The 23,332-nt window shown below is 41.6% G+C and overlaps 1 protein-coding gene across 4 annotated transcripts in view; it reads left to right on the top strand.

The window, feature by feature from the left end:
- Positions 1-3,300: 3,300 nt before the first annotated feature.
- Positions 3,301-23,332, top strand: part of Zbtb44 (zinc finger and BTB domain containing 44) — a 63,503-nt gene continuing 43,471 nt past the window's right edge. For 2 of the 4 annotated variants that reach the window (XM_028858988.2, XM_037207657.1), the window contains exon 1: positions 3,301-3,538. The gene's annotated coding sequence lies outside the window, so the exon portion shown is untranslated. The remainder of the gene's footprint in view (positions 3,539-23,332) is intronic. The other 2 variants (XM_028858989.2, XM_028858987.2) reach the window with 2 other exon arrangements.

The following is a 23,332-nucleotide window of genomic DNA, read 5'->3' as shown; positions in this document are numbered from 1 at the left end:
GCTTCTCAAGGAGCCCAAAGAGCACTCGACAGTTTACCAATATTATGTACAGTACAGCTATGTAACAAATATATTTTACATTATTCAAAGTGTATCACATAGAACTATCAAATATGTAAAAGAAGCAATCTGAAGATGGAGAAAAAATATCCAAAGAATGGAATATTACTATTTAGAGGAAATAATGTAATGCAAGAAAAAGCATGGTATTTTAGAGGTTAAAAAAAAAAAAAGTAAGTCTGTGACTGCCACATTTCTTGAAGTGTCTCCGAGACAAGGCCCCAGACAGTAGTGTTAGGAAAGCCACTGTGAGGGCTTGGGATTCTACCTGAGAACAATAGGAACTGTTGGCTGTTGGCTGACATGGTTGCCAAGCATTACAATTCTGGCTACCGCTTGGTCAGTGAAGAGAAGGGGAGTCTATTTGGGAACCAGGTAAGCAATATTACCATTTTCTAGGTACCATGTGTTATATTTCAGGATGGCGGCAGTGGGAATGAGCATATTTAACAGGAACTGTTCAGTTGGATTGGTTTGCAGGGGCGTAGCAAAGGGGCAAAGTTGACCTCCCCAACTGAGCAGACGGTGAACTGGGAACAGTAGAGAGTGGATGTCTCAGGATAGGGGAAAGAGATTGCTTTTTGTTTATACAGTTGGAAGGATCTATGAGGAAGTAAGCTTGAACTATGCGGTAATGGGCTCTCACTGAAGCAGTTCCAGTCAGACTAGAACTCTTTCTGGTGAGTATAAAGCATTCTATCTCTGAAATATGTTTTGGTCTAAACAACTGAGTACCCATTCAGCAGTAATTGTCTACTATGAGAAAGTACCATTTTTTTTTTTTATTTTTATTTTTTTGCCAGAAATGAGTCTCCCAAACAGCCCATGGATAAAATAATCCCCCCTGGAATTTGCCTGGAATTTGAATTCCTCAGAATCATCCACACTGGGTTAATAATTAAAAGTTCCTCATACTGTCCAGTTTGTTTCACCTGTGTACAGGATTCCGATTTCACAAAATCCTCCCAACAGAATTATTCAACCTGGTGTCAAAGAAAGGTCTACTTATTCTAGCAACCCCAAGGGCAAGTCTCTGCTAGCTCGGGAAGAAAAGAGGTGGGAGGCTGAAGAAGCCACAGAAACTGATCCTGCCCAGAACCAAAATACAGAAGAGGGTTCCAGCAACAGTTCATCTTCTTTGCATTTTTCTCACACCCTCTCCAAGCATCTAGAACTTTGCCTTTAAGAGATCAACAGCCATTTGTTGCTTAATAAATTCCTCAGACATAGGGTGGGAATGGGATGGGAGGATGGTAACATTTTAGAGGCAAAAATGAGAAATAGACAAAGTTTATGAGAGAAAAGGAGATGAGACAAGAGAATGAAAGCTGTGTGTGTTTTCTGCCTGTCCTGGGAACATTAGCTGTCATCTCAGTCCCTTGAGTCACAATTAGAAAAGTCCAGTTGAATGCTCTTTTATTGACTGTCTATTAAATACCCTAAGACTTTATTTGTCTGCTTTATTCCCACTAGATTCTTCACCAGTTGTTCCATGACATATGTTTTCAATACATACTCCACCAAGGGCCTTAAACTCAGGCATCTCCCTAGATTCTTCAATTCTCAATGCAAAGCCAGGCTCAATTTATTTAAAAACATGATAGAGTAGTCGTAAGACATCAGCAGATTAGGTTGTCGAGGATTGAATACCTTCTATATAGTTGAAAATTTGTTGGAAATTGAGAAGGGCTACACAGACCTTTGTTTTGCTGCCTTTATTTTGAAAGCAGATTTCATTGGTTAGGGTGCTCTGGTGCTTGGTGGTTTGCTTTGTGAGGGGGTGGATTAAAGTCAGAGGAGGCCAAGTGTCTATTGCAGCCGGGAGATCAACCTACCATGCACAAGGAAGTCTTTCGGTTTAAAAGCTGGAGGTGTGGGTACATAGTACGCATATGCAAATGCACAGCACCCAAGGTGCAGCGCCTTGACAGACATCCTGCCCTCCTCCCCGCTTCTGGGGCACAATGTCGCCTGCCTCCCGGGGTACTCCCAGGGTACCCCCACCTCTCTTACCCCCCTGCCCACCCCCGACTCCCGCTAAATCACCAAGTTTGTTTCTCTGAGATCTGAGGAAGCCACGGCTCTGGAAATTTAAATACTCTGAACACTGATTTTGCCGGCGACCAAAACTTGAAAGCTCTTTAGACAGTATCAGTCAAGTGACCCGCACATCCCCTCCCCCAAGGGCAGAGAAGTAAGATTCGGTGTGTTTAGAATGCCATTCACGGTCGGGGATGGAATAGTTCATAGTAGCTTTAGGTGTAGAAGACACTCTGTGTTGGGGACACTAGAGAGACATGGGAGCAGATTTTTTTTTTTTCTAGTCATCTCAGAACTGCATTTCCTGCTACGGTAACCAGAAAAACGCTAGCTAGGGCAACCTCACAGTACTACGAGGATGTCAGACGCGCCAAGACGCTCTGGGGTATCGCTTGCAAGGGATCCCTGCTCATAAAGGAGAGCTCGCCAGGTTCTCAGCGGCCCTTGTGGCCACGCCTTGATAGGCCTCAGTTTCCACGAGCGAAAAGTGGCCACATCACCTAAATTCCTTTCCCGACAGAGAAGGGCGAGGGTGTTCTGCAGCTGCAAGAAACCACTAGAGAAAAACAGTCCCTTTAAAGGCTTTTGGTTCCAAGGGAAGGAAACCAAGTCGTCCTAACGCTCCCCTGGGTGCAGCTCAGACCACGGCCACAAGAAGGACAAACTGGACAGGCCTTGTGGCGCTTATGCATATGGAGAAGCGCGCAGACAAGTGCACAGACCGGGTCAAGGCCCGCGGGCGCTTCAGTGGCCGGCCGGCTGGCTCGACAGGCTAAGGACAGCTCGCTCTGCGCTTGCGCAATAGCCGCGCGCCGCCTTCAGCCCGGCCCCGCCCCTCCCCTTCCCCAGCCCGGCCGTCCGCGCGGAGCATTGTGGGACACAAACAAAGTGCCCCCCAAACAGGCTGGAGTGAAGCGAGCGGCTACGGCGGCGCCGGCCCGCACGCGCGCTGCGGCGGCTCCCTCCCAGCCTCCCCTCCCCTCCCCTCAGTCCCTTTTCCCCCCCTTCCCCACCCCGCCCCGCCGGGCCAGCGCGAGCCGTCGCCCGCCCTCGGCAACCGCCCCCAACGGCCGCCCGCGCGCCGCGGGCTGGGCCCCTCGCTCCTCCTCTCAGGCCCACGGGCGCCGGGCGCTCGCTCCCTTCCTCCCCCTCCTCCTCCTCCTCGCGCCTCGCGCTCTCACACCTCGCGGGCACGCGGGCGAGCCGCGCCGCCATGCGCGCCCAGTCCCAGGCTGCACACTGGCCTAGGCGCGGCGGCCCGAGATAGGGTCCCCTGAGCCTCCCGGGGGAGGAGAGGAGCCAGCCGCGCGCTCCGCCCCCTCCCCCCGGGTTGCCGGCGCCACCACCGCCACCGCCACCTCGCCGCCTCAAGCCTGGCGGGGAGGAGGAGGAGGAGGAGCAGTAGCAGGCCTCCGGACCCCCGCACCGCCGCCCGCAGGTAACGGGGAGGGGAGGGCCCGCGGGGGAGGGGGGGAGAAGGGAGGGCGAGACGGCGGGCCAGCCCGGGGACTGACACCACGCGTCGCCCACCTGGACCCGGGGCGGGGTGTGTGTGTGGGGGGGTGGCGGGAATGGAAACCTGGTTTGTCACCCCGATTCGTGCGGGGGAAACACCCCACCGGGTCCCCTCATTGGCATTTAATCCGGGGCGGGAGGGGTGCTGGCGTTGGTCCCTGCGGACCCGAAGTAGTCACCCGGATCTTCCAGAGGAGCAGATTTGCAAGACAATCCGCCCCACACTGAATCCGACGCAGGCGAGGTGTTTATACCCGCTCACCTGGTCTCCCCGCGAGCCCTAGACCTGTTATTCCTCCTCTTCCCGGCTGCTTTCCTCCCCCGCCCCTGGTATTAGAACGGCACTTTTCTTTTAAAAGAAAAGAGGAAGCGAATGCAAACACCTCTTATCCTCCCCCCCACCTACCTGAGGATCTCTCTGTGTCTGGTCATTTTACTGTCGGCCTAACAAAAAGAAAGGGGTTACCTGCAGGTGAAATGACAACTAAGTTATAACTGATTAAAGGAAATTGTATCTGTTTGATTTTTGTAAGCCTTAACCAGAATCTTTTGTAAACTGCGATGTTCGTGTACTTTCTAGTAACTTACAGAATTTAAGACTAGAACTTATTTTTTTAAATATATAAGCATACTAATCTGCTGAGTGTGTTTATCGGAAAAATTCTTAACTTCCGCTTATTAGCATTTTGATAAGGATTTGATATTTGCTTTTGCTTTTTTGGTAATTCTTGGTTGAAAAAATACTATATAGATCTTGATTTCTTTTCCTCTCATTCACTTTGACTTCCTGTTGATTTATAATATTCATTTGTGTCCTTTGTAGTTTTCCACGTGGACTGTAAAAATGAGTGTTTTCTTAATACTTTGTATTTTATGATTTGTATTTATTAATTACGAAGACCAGATTTATTTTGTGCAACAGTGTTTTGCTTTTTATATATGTAGTCTTAGTCTCAGAGCATTTGAATTTTATAGAAGGGACAGAAACTTAGTAACATTAATTGGAACTTGTCCTAGGTTATGCAAGTGGTAAGTTGACAATTAAACCCAGTGTCTTTCTGCTGTACTTCTCAGTTGTGATATAATTTCTCTTATGGCCTGAAAGTTTTCAGTTTTACAGAAGTTGTCCAGAAAATACAGTGACCGTATTAGTACCAGATTCGGTGATGAATGTTTTTTCCTGTATTGTTGCCTGTTTTGTTGCTGTTGTTGAGACAGTGTGCCTCCTCTTAAGTACTGGAATTAGATTTCTTCCTCCACCACCATGTTTGATTCTTAAATATTTCCTAAAAATACCAAGTCAGTAACAGTGCCCATCAAAATTTTTGTATTCGAATTTCCTAAGTAATCCCGAAGTATCTCCACAGCTGTAGTCAATCAAGAGTCCTGTATTGCATTTATTTGGTGATTACGTGTATTTAGTCATGCCTTTGTTATAAAGGGTAATACCCAGACTGTCTCCTTTTGGGGTGGGGTACTTACCTGACCAAACCAGTTGTTTTGTAGAGCATTTGAGCCTTGACCTTGTCCTCTGAGAGTCATTTCATTTTAAGTGAAAGTTTGGTTCCAGACCTGTCTGTGGTTGCATAAGGCCAAGGATATCTATGAATACAGCTCAACACAAAGTTGTAAACTGAAAATATTAGGTTTTTGTGTGTGTGACTTGATTGTGGGTACGGTTCCTTCGAGAACTGTAGATAATAGTGCTGTCTTGTTAAAAGATTGGGCATCCCTGGAACAAAGATTTAATTAGCTTAAAGTGAAACCCTCTTTGGCAAGAATACTTAAATAGGTGATGCCCTGCACTTTGTATTGTATGTATTAGGAAGTTGATAGTGTCGGAACACCACACAGTTGATGATGTTAAATATGACCGCTTGATCAAAGTGATGGCCTCAAGGTCTTTTGTGAAGGTATGGTTTGACAGTTTGACTATACATGGCCTTAAGGTAGTAAATCTGACAGGAAGCAAGGAACTTGTTTCTGACTATACTTTCCTTTGTGATTTTTAGCTCTCAATCAGTTATTTTATTGAGTCTTTGAAAAATTGAAGTTTTTTTATTGGATGTGAACCAAATTTCTTCCTAAAAATGCAGATTAAATGCTTGATTTTATCACCTTAATTATTGATTTTTAGAATAGGGAGCTAGGGAAATTGTTATCCTAATGAGCAAATTGAGTTTTTTTTTGTTTGTTTGTTTTCATTTTAAGGGGGTTATGATAACCATTACGAACTTGAGATTTGAGGAGATAGTACCACCAGGGAGTTTATTCATTTTACAACCAATTAGGATCCTATTTGAGGGCCACATTTCACCAGTTTTGACATAGGAATGTTTTCAAACTAGCCATAGTGTCTTTTGACACTTAGGCTCGCCTCTGTCTTGAGCACTTTCTGGTACAAGGTACCCTAGGCTGCTTTTGCTGGGCCATCTGGAAAGGGCTGTTTATCCAAGGAGTCGTGGTCATTTCGATGAGAAATGTATATGTATAAAAAGATCTGAAAGTTTGACATAATCATTGTTACCAGAGTATTACTGTTTCTAGACTTGTTTGAAAGGATAGAACTAAGAACTTATTTACATAGACAGAGTCTCACCATATAGCCCTGTCTGCTCTGGAACTCACAGAAATCCTACTTCTGCCTCTCAGGTGCTGGGATTAAAGGTGTGGGCCACCACACCCAGCCATTTTGCATTTGTTTAATCATGAGTTCATAGTGATATGTCCAATTCAAATTAGCAGGACAGACTTTCTCATCTTTGATTCTACTTTTGTCAAAAATGAAGATCTTGCTAACTAAAGTTTGTTTGCTTGCTTTCTGCTCTATTTAAATCATTTAAAAATTGCAATATCAATACTGATTCTTAAAAATTGGATATATGTATATATATATAATTCTTTTTTTTAATTTAAACATTCATATGTGTATAGATGTTTTGCCTGCATATGTATCTGTGTACCATATGTGTACCTGTTGCCCTCAGATGCTGAAAGAGGGTGTTGGAACCCCTGGAACTAGAGTTACAATTGGTTGTGAGCTGCCATGCCAGTGCTGGAAACTGAACCTGGGTTCTCTGCATAGAACCAAGTACTCTTAATTGCTAAGCTGTCTCTCTGGCTCTAGGATTTTAGTTTTGAATGTATAAAATATATACATTGTTCAAAATAATGTTGCAAAAACTATGCCTTTAAAAACTTCACTTAAGGGCCTGGAGAGATGGCTCAGCAGGTAAGAGCACTGACTGCCCTTCCAGAGGACCTGGGTTCAATTCCCAACACCCACGGGGCAACTCACAACTGTCTGTAACTCCCAAGATCTGACACATAAAATAAAAATAATGTCTCAACACACACACACACACACACACACACACACCAAAAAAAAAAAAAAAAAAAAAAAACCCAGGCGGTGGTGGCGCACGCCTTTAATCCCAGCACTCGGGAGGAAGAGTCAGGAGGATCTCTGTGAGTTCGAGGCCAGCCTGGGCTACAGAGTGAGTTCCAGGACAGGCTCCAAAGCTACACAGAGAAACCCTGTCTCGAAAAACCAAAACAAAACAAAACAAAAACAACACCAAAAACTTCACTTAAGGGCCTAGATTGAGGCCCCAGTACTGTCAGAAATCAAAACCAAAACCTTGGCTCAAGTGCTAGAGGGTTAGCAGAAGAGTAGGCTGAAGCCAGATAATACTACTTTTAAGTTTTACAATTATATTCAGATGCCTTTGGCTAGTCTTTGGAAATTTGCAGAGAAGTAGATGTGAAGCTTGCTTTTGCAGGTGTCATATTTTAAGTAATAATTCGTGAAAGAAAAACTGCAACTACTACTTGAAAAATCTTGTTCTGGGGAATGGAGAAAGTACCTGCCATAGCAAGCATGAAGGCTTAGGTTGAGATTCTTAGTGCCAGTGTGAGGAGGGGTGGGAGCCCCGGATTTGGGGTGTGGGTAGAGGTAGCAGGATCCTGAGATTTGCTAGACAGTCTAGGCAATAGATGATCTCCAGGAAAGTGATCGAGGAAGACAGGAGACTTTGACCTTGTACCTTCCTTACCCCTACCCAAATCATCTTTAAAGATGAATGTAATTGATAAAGGTTTTATGAATAATTGCTTTTATACTACACAACAAAATTGGCACCTATGTGCTGTCTGCAGATATAAAAGCCATTTGGACACATCGTCAGTGAAGATACTACATTTTTATTTGTAATAGATAAATTTGATAACAATTCATAATTATGTGGTCTGAAATACTGTGTTCACATGGTTTTCAGAGGGAGCGTGGTTGTCTAAAGTAGGTGTGCACAGTATGCAGCAACTGTAGTCTACTGTGGTAGGTAGGCTGTGGGGGCTAGTAAGATTGTAATTACTAGCAGTTGTTGCACTTTTCCTATGCCAAATATTTTGTGAATTATCGCAGTTTGTGGAGGCCCACAGAGGCACTCTAGTGAGACCTTCTCAAGGTCAGAGAATCTGAACTTGCTTTACCCAGCAGGGCTACATAATGGGGTGATTTGACCACAGATGTGGTTACCAGGCAGGTGTTTGGAAGGGTCTACACTTGGCTGTACGGTGTGCTTTGATCTTGCAAGGGGGAGGTCTTTGGCCTCTCCCTTTGGCATATTATAAAAAACCCTTTTGAATAAACGAAGGGGCTGTTGGGTATTGACCCAGGGCTTTCCAAAGCTATCCTGTGTTTCTGTCTTCTCATCGTCTAGGTCTTTCTTTCTGATATTTTCTTTCTGATATTCTCTCCTCTACCTAAGAATTCTTTGAAAGGTGGGAACAGGTTGGAGCTGGACTCTCCACAGACTCCCACATCAATTAAGGCTCATTTTAACACTTAGATATTGCTACTAATATTTTATTTTGCAAATAAACTGATAGAAGAATTAAATGACTTGTCTAAGATGTCACAGCTAGTGAGTGTCAGACCCAGGTTTCAAATTCAAGTGTATTTTCAGAGTTAGCACTCACCTACTTGCTGTACCTCCCAACTGAGTGTAAAAAGCTAAGACAATGAACTTATTTCCAGTACTACTAAGAACTACATGACTCACTTTCTACTATAGGAATACTGAAATTATAGGCCAGAAGTCACAAGTATTTGTTATATCTATTATAAATCCTTAGATTTCTCCCTCTAAGAAATTTGAGAGTCCTGACCCTGTGTCAAGAATTGCCTGTAGGATAAGATTTTATTAAAGATATCAGAAATCAAGATGGATTGATAAGTGGATAGGTTTGTAAAAATTTATATTTATATATATGTTGATGATAGACTCTAGGCATGGCTTTGTTTTTGCTTTAAATTTTTCTATACCTGAAATTTTCAGTTGGGGGAGTGATTAAACATCAATTCTTATTTAAAAGCCAGTATTACTGGGGCTGTAGCTCAGGGGAGAAGAGTGTTGGACCATCCAGCAGGTGAGGTCCCTGCACTGTGTGATAGGCTTGAGCCTGTAATGCCAGCACTCCAGAGGTAGAAGCAAGAAGATTAAGGTCATCATAGACCTAAGCCAATTTTGGTCACCCTGGGTTGTTGCATGAGGTCCTGTCTCAAAACTACAATAAAGTTTGAGTTCTTCAAAACAACCACCCACCCCAGTACCCCTATTATCGTGGCAGTTAACACAGACCCCTCCCCCCTCTCCCAATCACTGTACAGAAAATAAGAGATGTGAAGTACTCAACCTTAAATGAGAGATGTATATTGTTATCACCAAGACTCTGGGTCTTCTAGGAAGAGGGTCAGAAAAATCATAAGAGCAAGCCAAAGGTGGTGTCTAACTTCAAGGAAAATAGTACTTTCTGGACACAACAGGGCAGCTATTCACATAAACTTAGTGGTTGTGACAGCATGACCAAGACCTGCACAAAATCTTGCCAGACAGAATCCCTGCATTGTGGGAATGGGTATGACAAGTTTTTCTCTGTCCTGCCAGCTAGCTCCCAAATAACACAGAGACTTATTAATTGTGAAAGCTCAGCCTTAGCTTAGGCTTGTTTCTAACTAGCTCTTATAACTCAAATTAACCCATTTGTATTAATCTGTGTGCTACCATGTGGCTCCTTCCCAGAGCTCTCTCTGTCTGGAAGTCCCGCCTATACCTCCTGCCATTTAGCTTTTTATTAAACCAATCACAGTGACATATCTTTACATAGTATAATCAAATATCTCACAACAAATGGGCAGTGGAGATGGGTACAAAATCTCATCACAAGCTGAGGAGCTATTTATATTTGATAGTTGTTGGGAGAGAGAGTCGGTTTTCTTTAATGATGATAAAACTCGTGGTAGATTGAACATACTACAGGGCAGGTCTCACTCCCAAGAGTAAGTTGAGCAACATAAACCATGGAAAAGGGAGGAAAAAAAAGAAAACTCAAACTTGGGCAGGGAGTTGAGGGTGGCTATGGAAGAAGTTGGGGTAAATATGATCAAAATACATGAAGTTCTCAAAGAATTAAAAGTACTTTTTTTTTTTAAGATTTATTTATTTATTATGTATACAGAAGAGGGTGCCAGATCTCATTGCAGATGGTTGTGAGCCACCATGTGAGTGCTGGGAATTGAACTCGGGACCTCTGGAAGAGCATTCAGTGCTCTTAACCTCTGAGCCATCTCTCCAGCCCTGTTTTGTTTTTTTTTAATCCAGTATTGACAACTGTTTAAAAACCAGTAAAATACAGTATCCCCATGTCTTCCTGTACAATAATCCCCTGAAACCTCTAGTAAGTCTTTATAGTTTTTTAAAATATTTTTTTAAAAATTATGTTGGACTGTGCACTTAGGTGAGTGTAGTCACAGGTGGTTGTGAGCCACCTGACGTGGGGGCGGGAGTTAAACTCAGGTTCTCAAGCAGCAGGGGTTAAGAGGGCTCTTAACCACTGAGCCATCTCTCCAGCCCCTTCTAGACTTGTAAAGGGAGTTTCCTCCTTACTTAAGAGACTCTTAATTAATTAAACTCCAAACAACTTTAATACCCTTATAATTACTACATATATCAAAAATAATTTCTCCCTGTGGTTTCCTGACATTTTGCAGAATGCAATTCATGTAATTTTATGGGGGTATTTTTGTTTTAAATGCCTCTACATTCATTATGAAACAAATGGTTCTCCCACTAAATAAGGATTGATTGAAAATTGGGTTAAACTGAGAGTCTTGGGGAAGTTGTTTGTTTATATTAAAAATATTTCATTTTACACCATAAGCCGAAAATCTTCAGACTTAGCCATCGTATGTTGGTATTAGCAATGGTTTGTTGAGATTTGCTAGGCTCTTTGGGTCTTCTACCTCAGTATCCCCAGTGTTGGGATTGCAGGTGTTATACCACTATGCTTTAGTTTAGTCAGTAGCGATGGCATGTATGTTTGCCTTCAAAAATACAAAGAAACATTAAGTTTGTGTTATTCTCTTGCTTGACTGCTACATTAATTTCTTCATTTAACATTAGTGCCTTGGATGTTCTTGGCAAGATGTCGAATCCCCGAGAGCTGGAATTATAGGCAGTTGTGAGTCATGTGAGTGTTGAGAACTGAACTTGGGCCCTCTGAAAGAACAAAAAGTACTCTTAACCACTGAACCATCTCTTGAGCCTCTTTGTGAATTTTTAATTTTTTCTCCTTACATTTCATTTTCTTCACTGATAAAAGATTCTAAATAATGTCTATCTCAAATGGTTATGTAAAAATGAAATTGTGTACTATGAAAAAATACTTTAAACATTGTTAGGCACTTATTAATGATTGTTACTGTTCTCAATAAAAGAATCATTTTTTAAGTTTATGAAATATAGCTTAAATGTAACTCAAAAGGCCTTGGGTCATTCTTGTTAGCAATTTTGGCTCTCTGATTTAAATTGAGTTGTCTGTGGCTCCTTGCCATCCTTTGGTTTGGCTTGGTTGGTGTTTGTTTTGAGACAGTCTCACTCTAGTCCATGCTGGTCTATGCAGCACTCCTCCTACTTCAGCCTCCCAAGAGTTGGGATTACAGGCACTTGCAAGTATGTCTGCCCCACGTGTGTGCCTGGTGCAGGTGGAAATCAGGAGGGGCTTCAGATGACCAGGCCCAGTCCCCCCACTTCCCTCTCTCTGCCTGCAACTCTACTGCTCCACCAATAGGCCTGCCTGCTTGCCTACCTACCTACCACTATGCTCCCCTCCGTGATGATCATTGAGTAACCCTCTGAAACTGTAAGCAAGCCCTCAGTTAAATGTGCCCTTTTATAAGTTGCCTTGGTCATGGTGGTTTTTTCCATAGCATTAGAACAGTAACTAAGACACATTGTAAGTGGGAAGTGACATAGAAATAGAAGGGATTGCTAACATCTGGGGTAAAGAGAGCAAAAGAGGGGAATTTAACTGTTGAGAGCAGTTAAAAGAGCACCAGAGGTTGAGAACTAGAAGTGCATATGTTAGATTTAAAGAATGAGGAACTAGAGTAGGTTTTGCTGACGTAGAATTCATATTAGAATGTGTGAAGGGAGAAGTGGAAGCCTAAAGCCTCTAAAAGGAGAATGGAGCAGATAGTATGTATATATAGTGAGAAAACCTAACATCAGACATAAATTGCTATTACTGGCCTTGTGATGTTTCTTCTTCTTCCTCCTCCTCCTCCCTCTTCTTTCTTCTCTCTCTCACTCTCGCTTTCTCTTGCACTATGTGTATGTGTGTTCTTTGCATATAGGTGTGCATGTGGAGGTCTGAGGACAGTTTGACAGAAGTTGGTTCTCTCTTCTATCATATGGGTCCTGGGAATTGATTTCAGGTCATTAGGCTTGATGACAGGTGCCTATATACACTGAGCCATCTTGCCAACACTCATTTTTCTGAGTCTCCATTTCCTTGGTAGTATAGTAGGAAATAATAATTCTCTTATATTAATAATCTTGTATCTTAAAATCAATATTAAATGTTCCAGCCAATGGAAGTACTGCAAATCACCAAGGGTTAATAGTTGTTTAATTTGCTAAAGTAGGAGCTAGTAGGTGTCTGGACTCCAGTAATTGTCTTATTTAAGTAACAGAGAATTTAAGTTTGGATAAACTCACCAGTCAGGATACTGGCTTTGTGTGTGTGTGTATGTGGGCGGGGGTTGTTTGGTGGTGGTTGTTTTGTTTTTGTGTGTGAGACACGATCTCTCTGTGTAACCCTGGCTGTCCAGAAACTTGCTATGTAGACCATACTGGCTGAGAACTCACAGGAATTCTCCTGCCTCTGCCTCCTGAGTGCTGGGATTAAAGGCATGTACTATCATGCCCTACTACTTACTGTTTTAAGATACTGTTTTAAATAGCCTTAACATACTTACAGTTGAAGTAAGGAAAGAATGGGTTTGGTCCTAATGAACAGGTCTATGTTGGAAGGAAAAGAAGAAATGTGTTAATTTCTAGATTATCACAAACTACATAATTTACAGTCACATTCTTTTCCATAAAGATGTCACTAGTAAATAGAGATTAGATAGGATAAGGACATTGATGGGGAGGTGTTTTTGTTTTTGTTGTTGCTTTCTGGAGCCACTAAAACTTAAAAAAATTTTTTTTTTGTTTTTTGTTTTTCCAGACAAGGTTTCCCTGTGTAGCTTTGTGCCTTTCCTGGAACTCACTCTGTAGCCCAGGCTGGCCTTGAACTCACAGAGAACCGCCTGGCTCTGCCTCCCGAGTGCTGGGATTAAAGGCGTGAGTCACCACTGCCTGGCTAAAAAGTACTTTTGTAAGGCATGAGAATAGAAGTTGGATTTTGTATTAGTCAGATTTCAACTCATGGAAGCCTTGAAACAAGAGAATTTTTGTTTGTTTTTTGTTTTTTCAAGACAGGATTTTTCTGTATAGCAGTTCCAGCCCTGGAAGTGGCTTAATAGACCAGCTGGCCTCTAACTCACAGAGATCTACCTGTCTCTGCCTCTGCCTCTGGGATTAAAGGCGTGTACCACCACCATCCAGCTAAGAGAAAATTCTGAAACTACTGGCTTTCTCCTTGTGTTTCATCCAGGACCCAGCCTATGGTGACATACTCTCCACGTTCAGGTTATACCTTTTCCCTAGTTAGTATTTTCTAAAAACATCCTTACAGATACACTAAGAGGTATGCTTTGTTAAACTCCTAGGTACTTCTCAATCTAATCAAGTTGACAATCAAGATTAACATCATGGGGATGGAGAGATGGCCTCCTAGTTAAAAGCACTGGTAGCTTGTCCTAGTTAGGTTTCTATTGTAGTGATAACACCAAGACCAAAACCAACCTGGGGAGGAAAGGCTTTATTCCTTTTTACAATCCCAGCTCACAGTCTACCATAAGGGAAGTCAGGGTAGAAACTCATGCAGGAACCTAGAGGCAGGAACAAAAGCATAGATTTATATGGAGGCTACTATCTTTTACCTAATATTTTTTATAGCTACAGTGAGAAACTGTTGATGTCTGTACCTCTGCTCAATAATACGAGTATGCCCACCCTTTATGATATTTTAAGTGTTAAATGACAGAAGAAACTATTTGAGCACTTACCATGCCACACTAATTACTGTTCACCAGGCACTGGTTAGTAGTTAGTGTTGTCTAGGGATCTCTAGAACTTCTAAGAATCCATGAAGTCAAAACAATTTCATAACAATATTTTATTTATTATTATTATTACTTGGCTTTGGTTTTGGTTTGTTTTTCAAAACAGGGTTTCTCTGTGTGGCCCTGGCTATCCTGAAACTTGCTTTGTAGACAAGGCTAGAGCCTCAAACTCAAATTCGCCAGCCTCAAAGGTGTGTGAGTGGTGACTACCTTGCTCGTAATAGTATTTAGATGCTATTTACAACTTTCTTTTTATTTTCCTTTCTCAAATGTACAATGGAGATTTCCAGAGCTAGGCATGGTAGTACATACCTGTAATTATAGCATTTGGGAGCCTGAGGCAGGATTACTAGCTTAGCCAGGGCTACAGAGTAAGCTCTAGGACAGCCTGGGCTAAAGTGAGACCTGCCTTCCAGAACAAAATCAAGCAACAATAAAAAAAAAAAAAAAAGCTATGTGAGCACTCGGGAGGCAGAGACAGGTGGATCTTTGAGTTCAAGGCTAGCCTGGTCTACAGAGCGAGATCCAGGGAAGGCTCAAAGCTACACAGAGAAACCCTGTCTCGAAAAAACAAACAAAAAAAAAAGGTTATGTGAAACCCAGTGTAACAGCAGAGTGCAAGTGCAATGGAAGAATTCTACTGACTTTTTGCACCACCACCTTTTTTTTGTTTGAGAAAATAATTTTTTAAAAAACCTATTTTGTGAGCTGGTCAAGGTGGCACTCACTTTTAATCCTAACACTTGAGAGGCAGAGATAGATGGATCTCTGCAATTTCAAGGCCAGTGTGGTCTACATAACAAGTTCTAGGACAGTCAGGTCTACACAGAAACTGGTCTCAAACCAAACAACAACAAAGTTCTTTTGTGTTAACATATGATAGACTTTTTTTTTTTAATTTCTAATTATTTTTTATTTTTTTTATATATATTTTATTTTACAATACCATTCAGTTCTACATATCAGTCATGGGTTCCCCTGTTCTCCCCCCTCCCACCCCCTCCCCTTACCCCCAGCCTACCCCCCATTCCCACCTCCTCCAGGACAAGTCCTCCCCGAGGACTGTGATCAACCTGGTAGACTCAGTCCAGGTAGGTCCAGTCCCTTCCTCCCAGACTAAGCCAAGTGTCCCTGCATAAGCTCCAGGTTTCAAACAGCCAACTCATGCAATGAGCACAGGACTTGGTCCCACTGCCTAGTTGCCTCCCAAACTGATCAAGCCAATCAACTGTCTCACCTATTCAGAGGGCCTGATCCAGCTGGGGGCCCCTCAGCCTTTGGTTCATAGTTCATGTGTTTCCATTCATTTGGCTATTTTTTTTCAATAATTGAGTAAAACTGAAATTTATTATAAGCCACAGTCATCCTAGGGACCTCCATGCTATATATATAGCCTCTATGGTTTTATGGGTTGTGGTCTGATTGTTCTTTATTTTATATCTAGAATCCACCTATGAGTGAGTACATACCATGACTGTCTTTCTGGGTTTGGGTTACCTCACTCAGGATGATTTTTTCTAGTTCCATCCATTTGCCTGCAAATTTCATGCTTTCATTGTTTTTCTCTGCTGAGTAGTACTTCATTGTGTATATGTACCACATTTTTTTCATCCATTCTTCCGTTGATGGGCATCTAGGTTGTTTCCAGGTTCTGGCTATTACAAATAGTGCTGCTATGAACATAGTTGAGCATGTATCTTTATGGTATGAATCAGCATTCCTTGGGTATATGCCCAAGAGTGGGATGACTGGGTCTTGAGGTAGTTCGATTCCTAATTTTCTGAGAAACCGCCATACTGATTTCCACAGTGATTGTACAAGTTTACATTCCCACCAACAGTGGAGGAGTGCTCCCTTTGCTCCACATCCTCTCCAACATTGGTTGTCATTGGTGTTTTTGATGGTAGCCATTCTAACAGGTGTAAGGTGGTATCTCAGAGTCGTTTTGATTTGCATTTCTCTGATGATTAAGGATGTTGAGCATTTCTTTAAATGTCTTTCAGCCATTTGTATTTCTTGTTTTGTGAATTCTCTGTTTAACTCTTTAGCCCATTTTTTAATTGGACTGTTCAGTACTTTGATGTCTAGTTTCTTGAGTTCTTTATATATTGTGGAGATCAATCCTCTGTCAGATGTGGGGGTGGTGAAGGTCTTTTCCCATTCTGTTGGCTGTCTTTTTGTCTTATTGACTGTGTCTTTTGCCCTGCAAAAGCTTCTCAGTTTCGAGAGGTCCCATTTATTAATTGTTGTGCTCAGGGTCTGTGCTGTTGGTGTTTTATTTAGGAAATGGGATAGACTTGTTTTTGAATGAATCCTTATTTTTTTATTTTTGTATTTATTTAATCTCTGTGTGTGTGTGGGGGGGGGGGGTCACTTGTCTTCATCCACAGGTGGCTCCTGGGGTGGAACTCAAGTTGTTGTCATGTTTGGCAGCAAACAGCTTACATGCTAAGCTCTTGTGCTAACCTGAATCCTTTTTTTTTAATTTACAAGTTTTAATTTATAATATCATTGGTGTTAGAAATATGCATTTTACATAAACTTACGAGAGTAAGGAGACAACAAAGCCTGAAATCTGATTGCTAGGCTTAATGTTACTCTGGCAGCACACACCAAAGTTTGTTTCTTATTATTTTTCTTTGTCTTTTCTTGATTATCCTTAGTTATCATGTACATACCATGGCTTCATATGTTGTAAGGGTTCTTGAGGGTATTTCAGTTGTTCATGCTGCTTAGTATTTGACCCATTGATAGAGCAGCATGCTTACTTTCCCATTCTTTACTAATCTAGCTAATTCTGAATTTCATTTCAATCACAGTGGCCTAGCTTTGTTTAGTAGCATTTTCAATTTTGTGCCTATAAAGCATAATGGATTTTTTTTAAGCATCTCAAAACTAAACACAGAACAAACCAGTGAAGATCAGAAAGTCAATTAAGTGACATCACAAGTTCATTATTACTGGCTGGGCATGCTGACACATACATGTAATCCAAACTCTCAGAAAACTGAGACTGAAGGTCTACCAGATGTTCAAGGCCAGCTATGTTGTAAGTACTAAGCTAGATGAGGGCTACATAACAAGACTGTGCCTCAAACAACAACAAATTTTGTTATTTCTTAATAGTAGATGCAGTTAATACTCTTGCTCTGGAAAATGACTTTATCATTAAACATAAGTAGAAGATGGTCTTTAATCTGTCTAAATTTGGCTATAAAGGAAAATACCTGAGAGATGGTTTCCAGGTTTTAGTAGTTTGGGTTGGAAAATTAAAAATGAACAGTCTCCTTTATCCACAGCTTGACTTTTGCAGTTTGAGCTACTCATGATAAGCTATAAATATTTTAACACTTTCAAGAGAGAGACCAGGTTTACATAACTTTCATTGTGTATATTGTTATAATTGTACTACATGATTATTGTTGCTCATCTCTTTCAAGTTGGGTCTGAATAATAGGGGTCATTACTATTACTGTACATGGCTTCAGGCATCCATTGGGCTTCTGTAGCCTCAAATAAGAGGGGACTGTTATCTTAGATTTTAAGCTCTGAGTGACTGGGCAGTTGAAGACATCCATCATTAGCAGTGTCCCTGCCTGTAGGAAAGACTAAGGCAGAAAAGCAATACGGTTGAGACAGTCAGGGACTCATAGTGAGCCCTCTCTCAAAAAAGAGGGGTATGAAGAGAAATTGTGGCAACAGAATGTTAGCTCAGTTTCAGATACTGAATTTGAAATGTGGCAAACACATCCAAGTGGAATTATCAAGCACTCTCTTGGTCACTAGAAACCCATAATTGAAGTTAAGGAAGTATGTTGGAGATTTGAGATTGATTTAATCAGATATAGTAGTCAAATCTACTGTTGTTTACTCCTTGCCATACCACATCTGTGTGTGTGTGTGTGTGTGTGTGTGTGTGTGTGTGTGTGTGTGTGTGTACTATGTGTTAGCAGTGGGATACTTTACATATACTCATTGAATTCCTATACCTAAATTAAGTCATCCAGCTTCTTTGACAATACAGTGATGATTTAGGGCCCTCTGATTAAAAAAGCAAAAACAAAGAGCTTTGTAAACTGGGCATTGAATCTAGGGATTTATGCAGTGCATAGCAAACACTGTATATTGAGCTATAGCCTCAACCCATTTTTACTTTTATTTTAACACAGTCTCATTTAAATTGCCCAGGTTGTCCTTGAACATTGTGTAACTCAAATAGGCCTCAAACCTGTGATCCTCCTGCCTTTTCTCTGACTGATTTTATAGGAAGTGAAGGAGTCTTACTACATTTTGGGCACTACAAAAAGTGTGGGAAACCAGCTTGGAGGCCAGCTCCCACATTTTACTCCAGGATACTCTTGAGGAGAGAGGGATAAGAGATTTAGATAGAAGGATAGAGGGGAGGGAAACAGAAACACGGGATAGCCTCGGGAGGGCCTGGATCCTAATCCACCGGCCCCTTCTGTCTCTTCTAAAGGGCTATTTATAGGAATGCCAAGGGGTGGAGCAAAAGACCTCCCCCTAGCACAGCCAAGTGCAGACCCTTTCCAATCACCTGGTAACCACACACGTGGTCAAGCACTCCTCTAATGCATCCCTGCTGAGTAAAGCAAGTTCACTAGGAAACCTTTGTGGGCCTCCACAAAAAAGATTATTTTTTTTAATTAATGTATAGTAATGTATTAAAGGACTTGGTACATTTATCCTTACGTCAGTCTTCTGTAGTTTAAATGGACAGATATCACGGATGTCTGTCCATGGCAGATCTAGAATTAGAAACCTTAATTGGAATTGAAGAGTAGATACGATTTAAGGTACATACAGTTTATTGGGAAGACTTGAGATAATAGGTTTCTAAGAAAAGACGTTAGACCCAGTGGCATGTAGTACGTTGGCCCTCAAAGCTAGGTCCAGGAAACTTGACTGGGAGCTTAGATGATTAAGACAGACACAGTAATGTAAAGCTGGAATCAGGTGAGTTGTGTGATCAGATGGAGACATGTCATCAGTGAGATGTACAGTGCATTCATAATATGGCATGGTTGAGAAGGCAGGTTAGTTCATCTCTGTAGGGGAACAGTCAGAGAGGGGGTTGCAGCATGGGAGAAGGGACAAAGAAACACAGTACATACTTTTCGCAGTGTACTGCTTAGCAAAAAGTCAACCATTTGTCAATATTCCTGCTTACACCAGGGAAGACCTTATCATCTGAGGCACTGGAGGCCTTTACTTGGCCACGCTCCTCTCATGAATATTCATTTACTCAGGAGTAAGCTCGCTCTCTAAGGCATGGGCCTGTTGTAATCTAGCTACTAGGGTTGCTAAGGCAGCATAATCTTTTAATCCACTTTAGTTAGCTTTGGTTTTGTTTTTGAGACAGGGTCTAGCTATGTAACCATTTCTCAGTCCTCCTCAACCTCATGAGTACTGGGACTATAGGCATGTACGCAGGAGTTGAAGGCCAGGTTTAGCAATAAATAAGACCCAATATTTAAAATAAAATTGAAGGGGCTGGAGAGTTGGCTCAGTAGTTAAGAGCACTTGTTCTTATAGAAGACTCAGGTTTAATTCCTAGTACCCACATGGCAGTCTATACCTCCAGGGGTTTAACATTCTCTTCAGGCCTCTTCGGGCACCAGGAATACACTTGGTATACTTACATACATGTAAGCAAAACACTCATACACATAAAATAAAAGAATCTAAAAAAAATTGTTTTATTTTGTTTTTTGAGACAGGGTTTCTCTGTGTGGTAGACTTGGCTGTCCTGGAACTCACTCTGTAGACCAAGATGGCCTCACTCAAGAGATCCACATGCCTCTGCCTCTGTGTGCCACCACCAAATGGCAAAAAAAAAAAAAAAAGTTTTTAAAAAACTTTACTGTAGTTTTCATTTACACTTGCAGATTGAAAAATACTTCTCTGAGACAGTCAGAATATACTAATGTGCTAATGTTTGGCATCTTCATAATCACTTTTCCCTTACTTGGTTTTCAAGTAACAGTACTACAAATAAGAGAGCTTTGAATATTCTAGCGCAGGCTGTGGCTGTAGCTCAGAGGTATGTGACTACTGTTCTGTGGTGTTGGACTTGATCCCTAGCACTTCAAAAGTTGAAATTATTATTCTAGTCCAACAATAACTTTTCAATCTTTCGTTTTGTTGTTTCAGTCAATATTAGCAATCTTTAATATTTTTAGTTTTACCAAGGATCAAAAGTAGGACCTTTCCCTTGAAAGAGACTCTACTCCGCTAAGCTAAATCTCTAGCCTCTTTTGTTGTTGTTGTTGTTGTTGTTTAAATACCATTTTGTTACAGGACTTGCCTGACTTTGCAACAGTTTTGACAATTTTAAACTAAAAGACATTATTATAACAAGCCCTAACTTTTCACCAGAGGAACTGCTTTCTTTCTGTATAGAAACAATTTGACACTTAGGAGAGTCGACTGTGAGTTCTAGAAAGAAAAGATTTCTATTCTATTAACAATTGTCCCAGGACTGGGAAGCTAGCTCAGTGGTAGAATGTTTGCCCTAATATACAGGAGGCCCCGGGTTCTACTCCCAAGATTAGACACCCATCCCACCCCTGTGCAAGGAAGAGGACAGTTGTTTCTTTAGAGACAGGTATTTTATTATTGACAATTACAAGTCACTGGAAAGAGACTCGTGTATTAGTTATGTTACAATACCATGACCAAAAGCAATTAAGGAAGAGTTTTATAGCCGGGTGGTGGCAGAACATGCCTTTAATCCTAGCACTTGGCGGGCAGAGATAGGCAGATATCTGTGAGTTCAAGGCCAGCCTGGTCTACAGAGTGATTTCCAGGACAGCCAAGGCTGTTACAAAGAAACCCTGTCTTGAAAAACAAACAAACAAACCCAAAAAAACAAAAACAAAAAAGAGTTTTATTTTAGCTTTGGTTTCAGGAGGAAGAGTCCATTATATATGGTAGGGAATGCATGGAAGGAAGTAGTAGGCATGGTGGTTGGAGCAGGAAGCTGAGAGATGACATCTGACAAGCAGAGATAGCAAACGGAAGGTGGAGTGAGGCTCCGAACTCCTCTGCCTGGGATGGACCTCCTCCAGCAATGCTCCATAAACTTCCCAAATGGCTCCACCAGCGTGGAGCTAGATGTTCAAATACATGAGCCTGTGGGGGACTTTTTTATTCAGACCACCACAACGTGTAATATGGAAAGCAGCTTCAGGGGTGGGTAGGTAGGGGTGTGTGTGTTTGTGTGTGTGTGTGTCTCTCCAAGCTCCAATAATCCTCCTGTCTCTGCCTCCACTCTCCCAAACTCTAGGGTTATAGGTACTTGCAAAGACACCCATTTCCCCCCAGCTTCCACCATGGCTGCTAGGGATCTAAACTCAGGTAAGATCCAAACTCACTGAATCAACTTCCCAGCTCTTAGGTTCTAATTTTAACTCTTGAGTTTTGTACAAAGCTGTGGATTGTAGAAACCAAATTATCTGAGGTCCACTTCCAATTCTGTTAAGTTACTAATTTAGCTAAGCTTTCTGGATTTTAGCACAAGGATCTGGCACCTGATGTTTAACTAAACTCTTTTCTGAACTATTTTTTTCATGTCTCAAATTCAAATTCCTTCATTCTGTTTGTGTTATGAAAAAATTGTTTTTATGTTAGTATTTTTATGTAGCTTTCTTGTATGAGCACATGTGCATGCCATGGTACATGTATAGAGGTCAGAAGCCAAACTTGGTATTGGTTCTTGCCCTTTACCTTGTTTGAGGCAGGGTAAAGGTTTGCACTCCAGGCTCGCTGGCCCACAAGCTTCCTGTCTTACCATATGAGTGCTGACATTAGATGCACCACCCTGCTTACTTTTTTTTTTTTTTTTAACATGGTTCCAGGGATGCAAACTTAGGTCATCTGATTATGTAGCAAGTACTTTTATCTATTGAGCCAACCCACTGGCCCAAGTAGTTTTTGTTTGTTTTTCTAAGAGGGGTGAAATAGTGCCACTTTTCAATTTTTCCATCTTTATCTTTTTAACCTTAAAAATAATGTTTAAGCCATGAATACTAATAGCTATGTAGTACATGAAAATATTCCAGTTCCAGTGTCACATTGACTGGGCATATAGTTAATCTAGAGCGGCGGTTCTTAACCCGTGGGTCACAACCCCTTTTGGGGATCAAAATGACCCTTTCATGGGGATCACATATCAGATAATTGCATCACGATTCATAACAGTAGCAAAATTACAGTTATGAAGTAGCAACAAAAATAATTTTATGGTTGGGGTTACCAAAATGTGAGGAACTGTATTAAAGGGTCACGCATTAGGAAGGTTGAGAGTCACTGATCTAGAAGCACTTAGAATATTACTATTACCAAAGTAGAATGTTTCTCTGTAGTTGCCTGTATCTACAGATTAGTGATTTCCAGAGCAGCTATTTGAAGTCCTGTTATTGATCAGTTTAGTCAAAGTCCTCAAATGAGTAACTTGAGATTGTCATCTGTTAATCGTTTGTGAGTAAATTAGAGCTTAAAGAATTAGGTTTCATCCCAGCACTAGGGAGGCAGAGGGAGACGGATCTCTGTGAGTTCGAGGCCAGCTTGGTCTACAGAGTGAGTTCTAAGACAGCCAGAAATACAGAGAGACTCTATCTCAAAAAAAGGTGTGTGTGTGGGGTCCTACCTTAATTTGTTTAAAGAACCATTATTAATGTATAGTATCATTAATAGTTGTGGCAGTTATCAGTTATTGGCATGCTTGTGATTATTAGAATTCTAGGTTTTGGTGTGTGCTTATTGTTGTTATCATTTTGCACTTCATGGGATTCAATTCAGGGTCATGGACATGTTAGGGAAGCACTATGTGTACTCATTGGGCTATATTCCAGCTCTTGCTATGTTGATCAACTTGTCTCTGATTCTTGAGTACTGGAACTAAAAGCATATGTCACCATGGCTAGCCTGAATTTTAAAAAAGTTAATTTTATGTTTTATGTGTATGGGTGTTTTGCCTGCCTGTGTATGCTTGTGCACCAAGTATATGTCTGGTGCTCATGAAGACCAGAAAAGGATGTTGGATCCCCTGGAATTGCAGTTACACATGGTTGTGAGCCACCATCTGGGTGCTGGGAATCAAACCCAAATCCTCTGCAAGAGCAA

This window comes from Peromyscus leucopus, chromosome 7, assembly GCF_004664715.2.
Source record: "Peromyscus leucopus breed LL Stock chromosome 7, UCI_PerLeu_2.1, whole genome shotgun sequence".
Taxonomy (NCBI): domain Eukaryota; kingdom Metazoa; phylum Chordata; class Mammalia; order Rodentia; family Cricetidae; genus Peromyscus; species Peromyscus leucopus.
Note: the sequence above shows the minus strand (reverse complement) of the source record. Positions and strands in the feature narration are given on the sequence as shown.